This window comes from Anomaloglossus baeobatrachus, chromosome 5 (genome assembly GCF_048569485.1).
Source record: "Anomaloglossus baeobatrachus isolate aAnoBae1 chromosome 5, aAnoBae1.hap1, whole genome shotgun sequence".
Taxonomy (NCBI): Eukaryota; Metazoa; Chordata; class Amphibia; order Anura; family Aromobatidae; genus Anomaloglossus; species Anomaloglossus baeobatrachus.
The window spans coordinates 124,416,314-124,429,120 of NC_134357.1; the positions used below are offsets into that span (position 1 = coordinate 124,416,314).

General features: G+C 52.6%; 1 protein-coding gene across 3 annotated transcripts in view; it reads left to right on the forward strand.

Moving 5' to 3' along the window:
* The window catches only part of SEC24C (SEC24 homolog C, COPII component), a 130,361-nt gene that overhangs the window by 17,310 nt on the left and 100,244 nt on the right, over positions 1-12,807 (forward strand). The window lies entirely within an intron of this gene.

A 12,807-nucleotide genomic window follows, 5' to 3' on the forward strand; every position in this document is an offset into this window, starting at 1 on the left:
GCATGCCGCGATCGGCGCACATCTCGGCTGATTTTCACATCGTTATCTGCTCGTGCCATTTAACCCCTGTAATGGCGCTGTCAATATGTGACAGCGCCATTATAAACGCGATCGCGGTAAAGTTTTACTTACCGCCCGATACCGGAAGTCATGTGACATGATCACGTGACTTCCGGTGGTTGTCATGGTAGCACAGGGTCATGTGATGACTCCTGTGCTAGACATGAACTACTTTCACTTTCGCTTCATACGGAGGCCAGGGAAGCAGGAAGTGCACGTATCTGCTGTTTACAGCTGTGTAGCTGTGATCAGCAGATAGTGCAGAGGGATCGGATTGCTGATCGCTATAGCCCCCTAGGGGGACTAGTAAAATAAAAAAAATTAAAAAAAAAACAAAAAAAACAAAGTTCAAATCACCCCCCTCTCGCCCCATTGAAAATTAAAGGGTTAAAAAAATATACACACATTTTGTATTGCCACGTTCAGAAACGCCCGATCTATCAAAATATAAAATTAATTAATCTGATCAGTAAACAGCATAGCGGCAAAAAAATTCCAAATGCGAAAATGACGTTTTTTTGTCGCCACAACTTTTGCGCAAAATGCAATAACAGGCGATCAAAACGTAGCATCTGCGCAAAAATGGTACCGTTAAAAACGTCAACTCGAGTCTCAAAAAAAAAAAGCAGTCACTGAGCCATAGATCCCGAAAAATGAGACCGCTACGGGTCACAGAATATGGCGTAAAACGTGCGCCACTTTTTTCAGACAAACTTCCTAATTTTCTTTGTCGCTCCATTGGGAGACCCAGACAATTGGGTGTATAGCTATTGCCTCTGGAGGCCACACAAAGTATTACACTTAAAAGTGTAAGGCCCCTCCCCTTCTGGCTATACACCCCCAGTGGGATCACTGGCTCACCAGTTTTGTGCTTTGTGCGAAGGAGGCAACACATCCACGCATAGCTCCACTTTTTAGTCAGCAGCAGCTGCTGACTATGTCGGATGGAAGAAAAGAGGACACATATAGTGTCCCCAGCATGCTCCCTTCTCACCCCACTGTATGTCGGAGGTGTTTGTAAGGTTGAGGTACCCATTGCGGGTACGGCGGCAGGAGCCCACATGCTGATTCCTTCCCCATCCCTTTTTACAGGGCTCTGGGTGAAGTGGGATTTACCGGTCTCCAGGCACTGAGACCGTGCTCCATCTACAGCCCCTGGAGAAGATGCTGGATGGAGCGGAGTACATCAGGGACATGGCCCTGCTTCCTCAAGGTACTCTGTGTCCCCGTGCATTTGGCGCTCACACCGCAGCATGCTGGGTGTTGTAGTGCGCCGGGGGACATCAGCGCTGCGGCGCCTGTGCCATGGCCTCATTCAGCTTTGCTGAAGCAGGCTCACTTATGGAAATTGGTCGCGCCGGCCGCTGGGACTGCGGCGCGGCTGGCACTTGTAGTGCGCCGGGGACTTCAGCGCGGCCTGCGCCTTTACGGCGGCCGCGCTGATAACTAGAGTCCCCGGCTTTTGCGGCCTGCTTCCGTTCGTTCCCGCCCCCAGACCTGCCAGTCAGGAGAGGGGCGGGACACTGGCCACTTCCAGGAATCGCTCGCGCCGGCCGCTGGCAGCGGCGCGGCTGGCACTTGTGGTGCGCCGGGGACTTCAGCGCGGCCCGCGCTTTTACGGCGGCCGCGCTGATAACTAGAGTCCCCGGCTTTTGCGGCCTGCTTCCGTTCGTTCCCGCCCCCAGACCTGCCAGTCAGGAGAGGGGCGGGACGCTGGCCACTTCTATGAATCGGTCGCGCCGGCCGCTGGAACTGCGGCGCGGCTGGCACTTGTGGTGCGCCGGGGACTTCAGCGCGGCCCGCGCTTTTACGGCGGCCGCGCTGTTAACTCGAGTCCCCGGCTTCTGGGCCTAGTCTCCCTTCGTTACCGCCCACAGCCCTGACAGTCAGGGTAGGGGCGTGACGCTGCATAGCACAGCAGAGCTGAGAGCTGGAGTATGTTTTGCATACTCCACCCCTCTCACTGTGTGCACTGTGAATCCGGATTCCCGCACTTTCTCAGGCACGCCCACGGCTTCCTTCTCTACAAGGACACCGGCAGCCATTAGTGTCAGTTTCTGTACGATACAGAGACAAGTGTGGAAGACCCTGGCATTCTGATAGTCACACAATCGCTGTGACAGGCGTTAAGCAGCACCTGTGGTGCTAACCCCACTAGTGCAGAAGTGCACTTATAGATATGCTTGTACTATATACATTGCACTGTTTGCTCGCACGTTGTATATACCCTCCTGGATTATGCGGAGGAGTTATCAGCATATTCTCTGTGTAAAACAAAGGTGCAGAACCACATGTTTTTCTATACAGCTGTTACAGCATGTACGGCTACACGGCCGGCAAGTTACATAGACTCCCATTGTATGCACTAATGGCCAGGGGATGAGGACGGTGTCTGCAGTATTTACTGACAGATTTTCTGAGACTATGGCTATGATACTAGAAGCCTAGCAGTCCGGACATGTCTCTCACAATATGGGCACTGTTGAATCATTGATCCATGGCCCCCCTCAGTGTGAATAACTAACAGCTCCGGGAATGTCACACGCATCCCAGAGTCACGGCTCTGCACGGACGTCAGTCCCAGACAGCCTAAGTGGGCTCGCTATGAGCGGCCTCGGTTTCATCAGGGTCCTAACAGAAGGACTCGCTGTGTAATGAGGCGGAAGTAGCGGCTCAGGATTCTGATCCTGAGACCGCTCTCAATCTGGATGCACCTGATTGTGACGCCATAGTAAATAATCTTATAGCGTCCATCTATGGAATGTGGGTTATTTCTCACAGCTCCTCCAGTGGAGGAGTCAGCTTCACGTATTTTTCTGGACCACTCTGCCTTCAGAGAGGCAGTCCAGGAACACCACGCTTATCCAGATATGCGCTTCTCCAAACGGCTTAGGATACACGTTATCCCTGTCCCCTGACTTGGTCAAGGACTGGACCCAATGTCCCGAGCGGCATCCTCCAATCTCCAGGCTTGTAGCTAGATCCATAGTTGCAGTGGGAGATGGAACTGCAAACTCAAAGATGCCACTGACAGACAGATGGATCTCTGGTCGAAAGCCATCTATGAGGCTGTCGGCGCACCGTTGGCTCCGGCATTCTCTCCCTTGGGGCACTCCAAGCTATTTCAGCTTGTCTTACACAGATTGACACGGTTACACGTACATCTGTGCCGCAGGTGGCATCCTTAACCTCTCAAATGTCTGCATTTGTTTCTTACGCGATTCAGGTTGTCCTGGACTCTGCGAACCGTGCGGCGGTAGCCTCCGCTACTCCGTGTTTTTAAGCAGAGCCTGGTCTGATCGTTAAGTGAATGGAAGGCAGATTCTGCTTCCAAAAAAGGTTGCCTAACCAGTTGCCTTTTTCTGCTGACCGACTGTTTGGTGAGCGTTGGATGTAACCATCAAACAGTCCAGGGGTAAGGATTCATCCTTTCCTCAGCCCGGACACAACAAACCCCAACAGAGCAAGAGGCAGTCGGGGTTTTCGGCCTTTTCGAGGCTCGGGCAGGTCCCATTTTTCCTCGTCCAATGTGGACTCAAAAGGATCAGAGGAGCTAAGATTCTTAGCGGGCTCAGTCTCGCCCAAAAAAGCGACAGTCTGAAAACCCGCTTCCAAGGCGGCTTCCTCATGACTTGCGGCCTCGGTCGGTAGCAGGCTCTCCCGCCTTGGCGATATTTAGCTGCCATAGGTCAATGACCATTGAGTGTGAGACATTCTGTCTCACGGGTACAGGATAGAGCTCACTTCTCGTCCTCCAACTCGATTCTTCAGAATTTCTCCACCTCCCGGCCGGTCCGCTGCTCTTCTGCAAACAGGGTGCACTCTATAGGCAGAAAGAGTGATGACCCCCGTTCCTCTTCAGGAACAAGGTCACGGTTTTTACCCCAAATTCTTTGCGGTACCTATAACAACGGGCCGTTCCGTCCCGTTCTGGATCTAAAAATGCTCAGCAAGCTCGTGGACACCAGGCGGTTCCGGATGGAATCCCTCCGCCATGTCATCGCCTCAAGGTCCCAAGGATATTTCCTAGCATCATTAGGCATCAAGGATGCTTATCCACACGTGCCGATTGATCCAGAGCACTAGCGTTTCTACGCTTCGTTATAGGAGACGAACACCCTCTGTTCGTAGCTCTACCTTCCGGCTAGCGACAGTCCAACTGGTCTTCGCCAAGGTCAGGGCAGCAGTAGTCACAGTCCTGCACTCTCAGGGTCACTCTGTGGTCCCGTATTTAGACGATCTACTTGTCAAGGCACTCTCTTAGGAAACATGCCAACACTGCCCGAACGTTGCGCTGGAGACTCTCTAGAGTTTTGGGTGGATCATCAACTTTTTAAAGTCAGATCCGACCCCGACCCTATCGATAACATATCTAGGCATAGAGTTTCTTACTCTCTCAGCGATAGTGAAGCTGCCGCTAGACAAACAGCATTCACTACGGGCTGCAAGCTCTTCTTTAAGAACCAGTCGCACACATTGAGACGCCTCATGCACTTCCTACGTAAGATGGTAGCAATGGAGGCAGTTCCTTTCGCGCAGTTTTACTGCGTCCACTACAATGGGACATTCTCCGCCAATGGGACGAGGAGTCGACGTCCCTCAACAGAGTCGTCGTTCTTTCTCAGGCGGCCAAGGAATCTCTACGGTGGTGGCTTCTTCTCACCTCTTGGTCAAAAAGAAGGTCCTTCCTATCCCCGTCCTGGGCGATAGACTCGCGTCTGTCGTAACTATCAGGGTGGGGAGCAGTTTTTCTCCACTACAGCGCTCAGGGTACGTGGACTCAGCAAGAGTCCACTCTTCAGATCAATGTTCTTGAACACAGAGCAGTGTATCTTGCCCTACAATCCTTCCAACAGCGGCTGGAAAGCAAGCATATCCGACTTCAGTCGGACAGCTCCACAGCGGTGGCATACATCAACCACCAAGGTAGAACGCGCAACCGGCAAGCCTTCCAGGAAGTCCGGCAGGTTCTGATGTGGGTGGAAGACACGGCATCCACCATATCCACAATTCACATCCCAAGTGTGGAAACTAGGAAGCTGACTTCCTAAGTCGCTGAGGTGTGGCCGAAAGAGTATGGTCTCCTCACCCGGACGGGTTTCAGGAGATCTGGCGCCGCTGACAGAGGCCGGACGTCGATCTCATGGCGTCACGGCACAACAACAATGTGCCAGCTTCATGGCACGGTTTCACAATCATCGAGCTCTGGCGGCAAACGCCTTAGTTCAGCATTGGTCGCAGTTCCAGCTACCTTAGGTGCCACCTCTGGCATTGTTGCCCAGAGTACTGCGCTAGATCAAGACCGACTGCGGCCGCGCCATCCTCGTCGCTACAAATTGGCCGAGGATGTTGTGGTACTCGGTTCTGTGGTGCCTCACGGTAGGCTAACCGGGGGCACTACCAGACCAATCAGACTGGCTGTCTCAAGGGCCATTCTTCCATTTGAATTCTACGGCCCTCAACCGGATGGTGTGGCATTGAGTCCTGGAACCTAGTGTCGTCAGGATTACCTCAGGACGTGGTTGCCACCATGAGACAGGCTAGCATACCAACGTCCGCCAAGATTGACCACAGGACGTGGAAGATGTTCTTATCTCGGTGCTCGGCGCAGGGTGTTTCTCCCTGGCCGGTTGCATCGTCTATGTTTCCTTCCTTCCTGCAATCTAGGTAGGAAAATGGGTTGTCGCTCAGTTCCCTTTTAGGGACAAGTCTCAGCGCTATCTGTATTTTTTCAAAAACGACGACTTCCTCAGGTACGCACGTTCCTACGGGGAGTTTGTCTTCTCAGCACTCCGTACAAGCGGCCGTTAGACCCCTGAGATCTGAACAAGGTTCTAATTGCTCTCCAGATGCCGCCTTTCGAGCCTTTGAAGGATGTCTCCCTTCCCGTTTTTCACGGGAAGTGGCCTTCTAGTAACGGTCTCGTCTCTTAGGAGAGTTTCCGAGCTAGCAACGCTCTCATACAAACTCCCTTCCTGGTCCTTCACCAGGACAGGGTAGTTCTGCGTCCGGTTCCGGAATTTCTCCCTAAGGTGGTATCCCATTTTCATATCAATCAGGATATCACCTCACCTTCTTTGTGTCCTCGTCCAGTCCATCAATTTCAGAAAGATTTGCATCTGTTGGTTCTGGTGAGAGCACTCAGGTTCTACTTCCCGCATGGCGCTCCTGCGCCACCCGGATGCACTCTTTGTCCTTGTCGCTGGTCGGCGTAAACAGTCGCAAGCTTCCAGATCCTCCCTTGCTCGGGGGCTCGAGGAACCAATTCTTGAAACCTACAGTTCTACTGGGCTTCTGGTTCTCTCAAGGCCGAAGGCCCATTCTACCAGAGCCGTGGGTGCATCCTGGGCATTACGGCACCAGGCTACGGCTCAGCAGGTGTGTCAGGCACCCACCTGGTCGAGTCTACTTACTTTTACCAAGCATTATCAGATGCATACCTACGCTTCGGCAGACGCCAGCCTAGGTAGATAAGTCATTCAGGCGGCGGTTGGCCACCTGTAGGAGAGGGCCGTTTGACGGCCCTATCATGAGGTATTCTTTTACCCACCCAGGGATTGCTTTTGGACATCCCAATTGTCTGGGTCTCCCAATGGAGCGACAAAGAAGAAGGGAATTTTGTTTACTTACCGTAAATTCCTTTTCTTCTAGCTCCAATTGGGAGACCCAGCACCCGCCCTGTTTTCTCGGGGTTTTTCTGTTTTTTCGGGTACACATGTTGTTCATGTGGTATGGTTCAGTTCTCCGATGTTTCCTCGGATTGAATTGGTCTTTAAACCAGTTATTGGCTTTCCTCCTTCTTGCTTTGGCACTAAAACTGGTGAGCCAGTGATCCCACTGGGGGTGTATAGCCAGAAGGGGAGGGGCCTTACACTTTTAAGTGTAATACTTTGTGTGGCCTCCAGAGGCAATAGCTATACACCCAATTGTCTGGGTCTCCCAATTGGAGCTAGAAGAAAAGGAATTTACGGTAAGTAAACAAAATTCCCTTCTTTTTTAACCCCTTATATAAAAGTAAACCTATACATGTTTGGTGTCTATGAACTCGCACTGACCTGAGGCATCACACCCACACATCAGTTTTACCATACAGTGAACACCGTGAATAAAATATCTCAAAAACAATAGTGCTATCGCACTTTTTTTTGCAATTTTTCTGCATTTGGAATTTTTTTGCCGTTTTCCAGTACACTATATGGTAAAAGCTATGGTTTCATTTAAAAGTACAACTCGGTCCGCAAAAAATGAGCCTTCACATGACCTGATTGACTGAAAAATAAAAAAGTTACGTCTCTCTGAAAAAGAATGGTGAAAAATCGTCCGGTCGTGAAGGGGTTAATATAATCTCTGGAGGCAGGTGCTCAGGGAGATCAGTATCCTGGCTTTAGATCTTAACAGCTCATTTACATATTCCAGATAACTTCATTTTTTTTTTATAAGACATCAGATCTCTGATATGAAAGTATCACTTTATTCACTTTGTATGACCTGCATGCCCATATAGGCGGCTTAGGAGGGGCGATCCTACTGACAGATTCCCTCTTAAAAGAGGTTTTCCCACAAAAAAAGTTAATATTAAAGTTAATTTTAATTAATAAATCTTGGAACAATAATTTCCACAATGGGATGTGTTTTAATTAATAGGATGTGTCCCTGCTATGAACTGTGTAATGGTTGTGTCTGACCAGACAAGGACATGGTCTGATCATACCACATCTCCTGGGCCAGGAAAGAAGTAAAACAGTATAAAGACATTACAGCACGGGATCACAGCTGATTCTTTTCGTGAAGTAAAACATTTACTTGCTTTTTTTTGTTTTGTTTTTTTGTATAAAAATGTTTTACCTGCAAGAATTATTTGTGATCCTGTGCTGTAATGTCTTTATACTTTCTTGTGTTCTCCCTGGCCCAGGAGTTGTGCTGTGATCAGAACGTGTCAGACACGGCCATTACACAGTACATAGCAAGGGCACATGTATACGATTATTTCAGAACAGGAACATCTTTTTTTTCTTTGTCGCTCCATTGGGAGACCCAGACAATTGGGTGTATAGCTTCTGCCTCCGGAGGCCACACAAAGTATTACACTTTAAAAAGTGTAACCCCTCCCCTCTGCCTATACACCCTCCCGTGCATCACGGGCTCCTCAGTTTTATGCTTTGTGTGGAAGGAGGCACACATCCACTCATGCATTCTCATATTAGTTATATCGGTTGGAAGAAAAGAGGGCCCTCACGGGGCCCCCGGCATGTTCCCTTCTCACCCCACTACGTCGGCGGTGCTGTTAAGGTTGAGGTACCCATTGCGGGTACAAAGGACGGAGCCTCATGCCGTCTCCTTCACCATCCCTTAGCAGCTCTGGGAGAAGTGGGATCCTGACCGGTCATCCATTTACTGGGACCGTGCTCCCTCCGCAGCCCCTGTGGGAATCTGCCGGACAGGAGTCTATTCATCCTCAGGGACCGGGCCCTGCATCTCTAAGGTACTCTGTGTCCCCATGGGGACTGTGCAGGGAGCGCCTTCTTCCCGGACGCTGCAGCAGCTGCTGATTTGAGAAGACTGGCGGACTTCCGCGCCGACCGCGCCTGCTTGTCGGCCGCGGTCTTAAATTTAGTCCCCGGCTTCATCGCGGCCTAGTAGCAAAAATCCCGCCCCCGGGTCTGCCTGTCAGGGGTAAGGGCGGGACTGCCGACCTGACGTCGGATGTGAGGGCCGGAGCATCCTGTATGTTTCCTCCCCCCTCACTGATCACTGTGGGGACCCCAGATTCCCGCACTTTCCTAGCGCCGCCCACGGCTCCACTCCTCCCCTGAGAGCTCCGGCAGCCATTTTTTTGGCATTCTGCCGGTGGAGGATTATCAGGAAAGAGCTCTGCAGCTCTGGGAGACCTAAGGCAGGGAATCTGGAGGACACACACTCCGCTTTTTAGCGGTCGGTAAGCCACACCGGTCACCCGGTGCTGGTCCCCCTAGGGTGCCGGAATAGATACGTATTATATATATATATATATATTTCTGTTCGGTCGGGCTGTATACCTTTTCCCATATACCCTCAGTGATCACTCTCCTAGGAGACAACAGCATGTCGTCCACAAGGAGCAAAGGTGCTAAGGCACAGGGGTTTTTTTGCGGCCTGTACCTCTTGTGGGGCTATGTTACCTGCGGGTTCCACCTACCCTCACTGTGAGCAATGCTCGACCCCTGTTTCGCTTGCTCAGCCGGAGCCTCGGTCACTAGTGGGCCCCTCGGCTCATGTAGACCCCCCTGCTCCCCCTGTCCAGGAGGCAGGGACAGAGTTCGCCTCTTTTGCTGAGAAACTCTGAGTCACTTTCACAATCCATGGCTCAGTCTATGGACAAATGGTCTGCCAAGCTGCTAGAAGCTTTGCAGTCCAGACCGGTCCTTACACAGGCCCCGGCCCCTGTTGGATCGTCGCCTCCAGGCCCCTCTCGGTCCGCGCCGCAGCGCGCTCCCAGGTTGGGCCCTAGGTCTCACGTGGAGGACTCCTGCCCGGACCACAGTCCTAGACAGGCTAAGCGGGCTCGCTGGGAATCTTCCCCGACTTCTTCACGCTGCTCGGGTTCCCAGCTTGAGGACTCTCTGGAGGACGAGGCGGACGTCGCAGCTCAGGCCTCTGACCCTGACGTCGCCCTTAACCTTGATACACCTGAAGGGGACGCCTTAGTGAATGATCTTATCTCGTCCATCAACCAGGTGTTGGATCTCTCTCCCCCGCCTCCTACTGTAGAGGAGTCGGCGTCTCAGCAGGAGAAACACCAGTTTAGGTTCCCCAAACGTACACGTAGTGCGTTTTTCGATCACTCTAACTTCAGAGATGCTGTCCAGAAGCCCAGAGCGGTTCCGGACAAGCGCTTTACTAAGCGCCTTACTGACACACGTTACCCCTTCCCCTCTGACGTAGTTAAGGGTTGGGCTCAATGTCCCAAGGTGGATCCTCCAGTCTCTAGGCTGGCGGCTAGATCTGTGGTATCGGTTGCAGATGGCTCATCACTAAAAAATGCCACTGACAGGCAGATAGAGCTCCTGGTGAAATCCATCTATGAAGCCACGGGCGCGTCTTTTGCCCCGGCCTTTGCAGCCGTGTGGGCACTCCAAGCTATCTCAGCTTGTCTGGCTGAGATTAATGCGGTCACACGTAATTCTGCTCCGCAGGTTGCGTCTTTGACTTCTCAAGCGTCAGCTTTTTCTTCCTACGCCATGAACGCAGTCCTAGACTCTGCTAGCCGTACAGCAGTGGCATCCGCTAATTCTGTGGCAGTCCGCTGGGCCATGTGGCTGCGCGAATGGAAGGCAGACTCTGCCTCCAAGAGGTTCTTAACCGGTTTGCCGTTTTCTGGCGACCGCTTGTTTGGCGAACGATTGGATGAGATTATTAAGGAATCCAAGGGAAAGGACTCCTCCTTACCCCAGTCCAAACCTAAGAGACTTCAGCAACGAAAAATACAATCAAGGTTTCGGTCCTTTCGTCCCTCCGCCAAGCCCCAATCCTCTTCGTCCAGCAGGCTGGAGAAAGGCCAGAGGAACTCCTATGCGTGGCGGTCCAAGTCACGCCCCCAAAAGGCCGCAGGAGGCACTGTTTCCAAGGCGGCCTCCTCATGACTCTCGGCATCCCCGAGCCGCATCCTCGGTCGGTGGCAGGCTCTCCCGCTTTTGCGACACCTGGTGGCCACATGTTCAAGACCGATGGGTGAGAGACATTCTGTCTCACGGTTACAGGATAGAGTTCAGCTCTCGTCCTCCGACTCGTTTCTTCAGAACCTCTCCGCCCCCCGCTCGGGCCGACGCACTTTTTCAGGCAGTGGACGCTCTGAAGACAGAAGGAGTTGTGATCCCCGTTCCCCCTCAGGAACGTGGTCGTGGCTTTTACTCCAACTTGTTCGTGGTGCCAAAGAAGGACGGATCATTCCGTCCCGTTCTGGACCTCAAACTACTCAACAGACATGTGAGCACCAGAAGGTTTCGGATGGAATCTCTCCGCTCGGTCATCGCCTCGATGTCACAAGGAGACTTCCTAGCATCGATCGACATCAAGGATGCTTATCTCCACGTGCCGATCGCTCCCGAACATCAACGCTTCTTGCGTTTCGCCATCGGGGACGAACACCTTCAGTTCGTGGCATTGCCTTTCGGCCTGGCGACAGCCCCACGGGTGTTCACCAAAGTCATGGCATCCGTCGTGGCGGTCCTACACTCTCAGGGCCACTCGGTGATTCCCTACTTAGACGATCTCCTAGTCAGGGCACCTTCTCGGGTGGCGTGCCTTACCGTCGCTCTGGCGACTCTCCAGCAGTTCGGGTGGATCATCAACTTCCCAAAATCCAAGTTGACACCGACCCAATCACTGACTTACCTCGGGATGGAGTTTCATACACAGTCAGCGGTAGTCAAGCTACCGCTGGACAAACAGCTTTCTCTGCAGGCAGGGGTGCAATCTCTTCTTCGGGGTCAGTCACACCCCTTGAGGCGCCTCATGCACTTCCTGGGGAAGATGGTGGCAGCGATGGAGGCAGTGCCTTTCGCGCAATTCCATCTGCGGCCACTCCAATGGGACATTCTCTGCAAATGGGACAGGAGGTCGACTTCCCTCGACAGGAACGTCTCTTTCCCTTGCAACCAAGATGTCTCTTCAGTGGTGGCTCCTTCCCAATTCTCTATCGCAAGGAAAATCTTTCCTACCCCCCAACCTGGGCTGTGGTCACCACGGACGCGAGCCTGTCAGGGTGGGGAGCGGTTTTTCTCCACCACAGGGCTCAGGGAACCTGGACTCCGGTAGAGTCTTCCCTTCAGATCAATGTTCTGGAGATAAGGGCAGTGTATCTAGCCCTATTGGCTTTCCATCGGTGGCTGGAGGGCAGACAGATCCGTATCCAGTCGGACAACGCCACTGCCGTCGCATACATCAACCACCAGGGCGGCACGCGCAGTCGTCATGCCTTCCAGGAAGTCAGGCGGATTCTGCAGTGGGTGGAAGCCACAGCCTCCACCATCTCCGCAGTTCACATCCCGGGCGTAGAAAACTGGGAAGCAGACTTTCTCAGTCGTCAGGGCATGGACGCGGGGGAATGGTCTCTTCACCCAGACGTGTTTCGAGAGATCTGTCGCCGCTGGGGAACGCCGGACGTCGATCTCATGGCGTCACGGCACAACAACAAAGTCCCGGCATTCATGGCTCGGTCTCAAGATCACAGAGCTCTGGCGGCGGACGCATTAGTTCAGGATTGGTCGCAGTTTCGACTGCCTTATGTGTTTCCTCCTCTGGCGATGCTGCCCAGAGTGTTACGCAAGATCAGGTCCGACTGCCGTCGCGCCATTCTCGTCGCTCCAGATTGGCCGAGGCGGTCGTGGTACCCGGATCTGTGGCATCTCACGGTGGGTCAACCGTGGGCGCTTCCAGACCGCCCAGACTTGCTGTCACAAGGGCCGTTTTTCCATCTGAATTCTGTGGCCCTCAACCTGACTGTGTGGCCATTGAGTCCTGGATCCTAGCGTCCTCAGGGTTATCTCAGGATGTCATTGCCACCATGAGACAGGCCAGGAAACCAACGTCCGCCAAGATCTATTACAGGTCTTGGCAAATCTTCTTATCCTGGTGCTCTGATAATGGTTTTACTCCATGGCCGTTTGCCTTACCCACTTTTCTTTCATTCCTTCAATCCGGAATGGACAAGGGTTTGTCACTCGGCTCTCTCAAGGGACAAGTATCGGCGCTCTCCGTATTTTTTCAAAA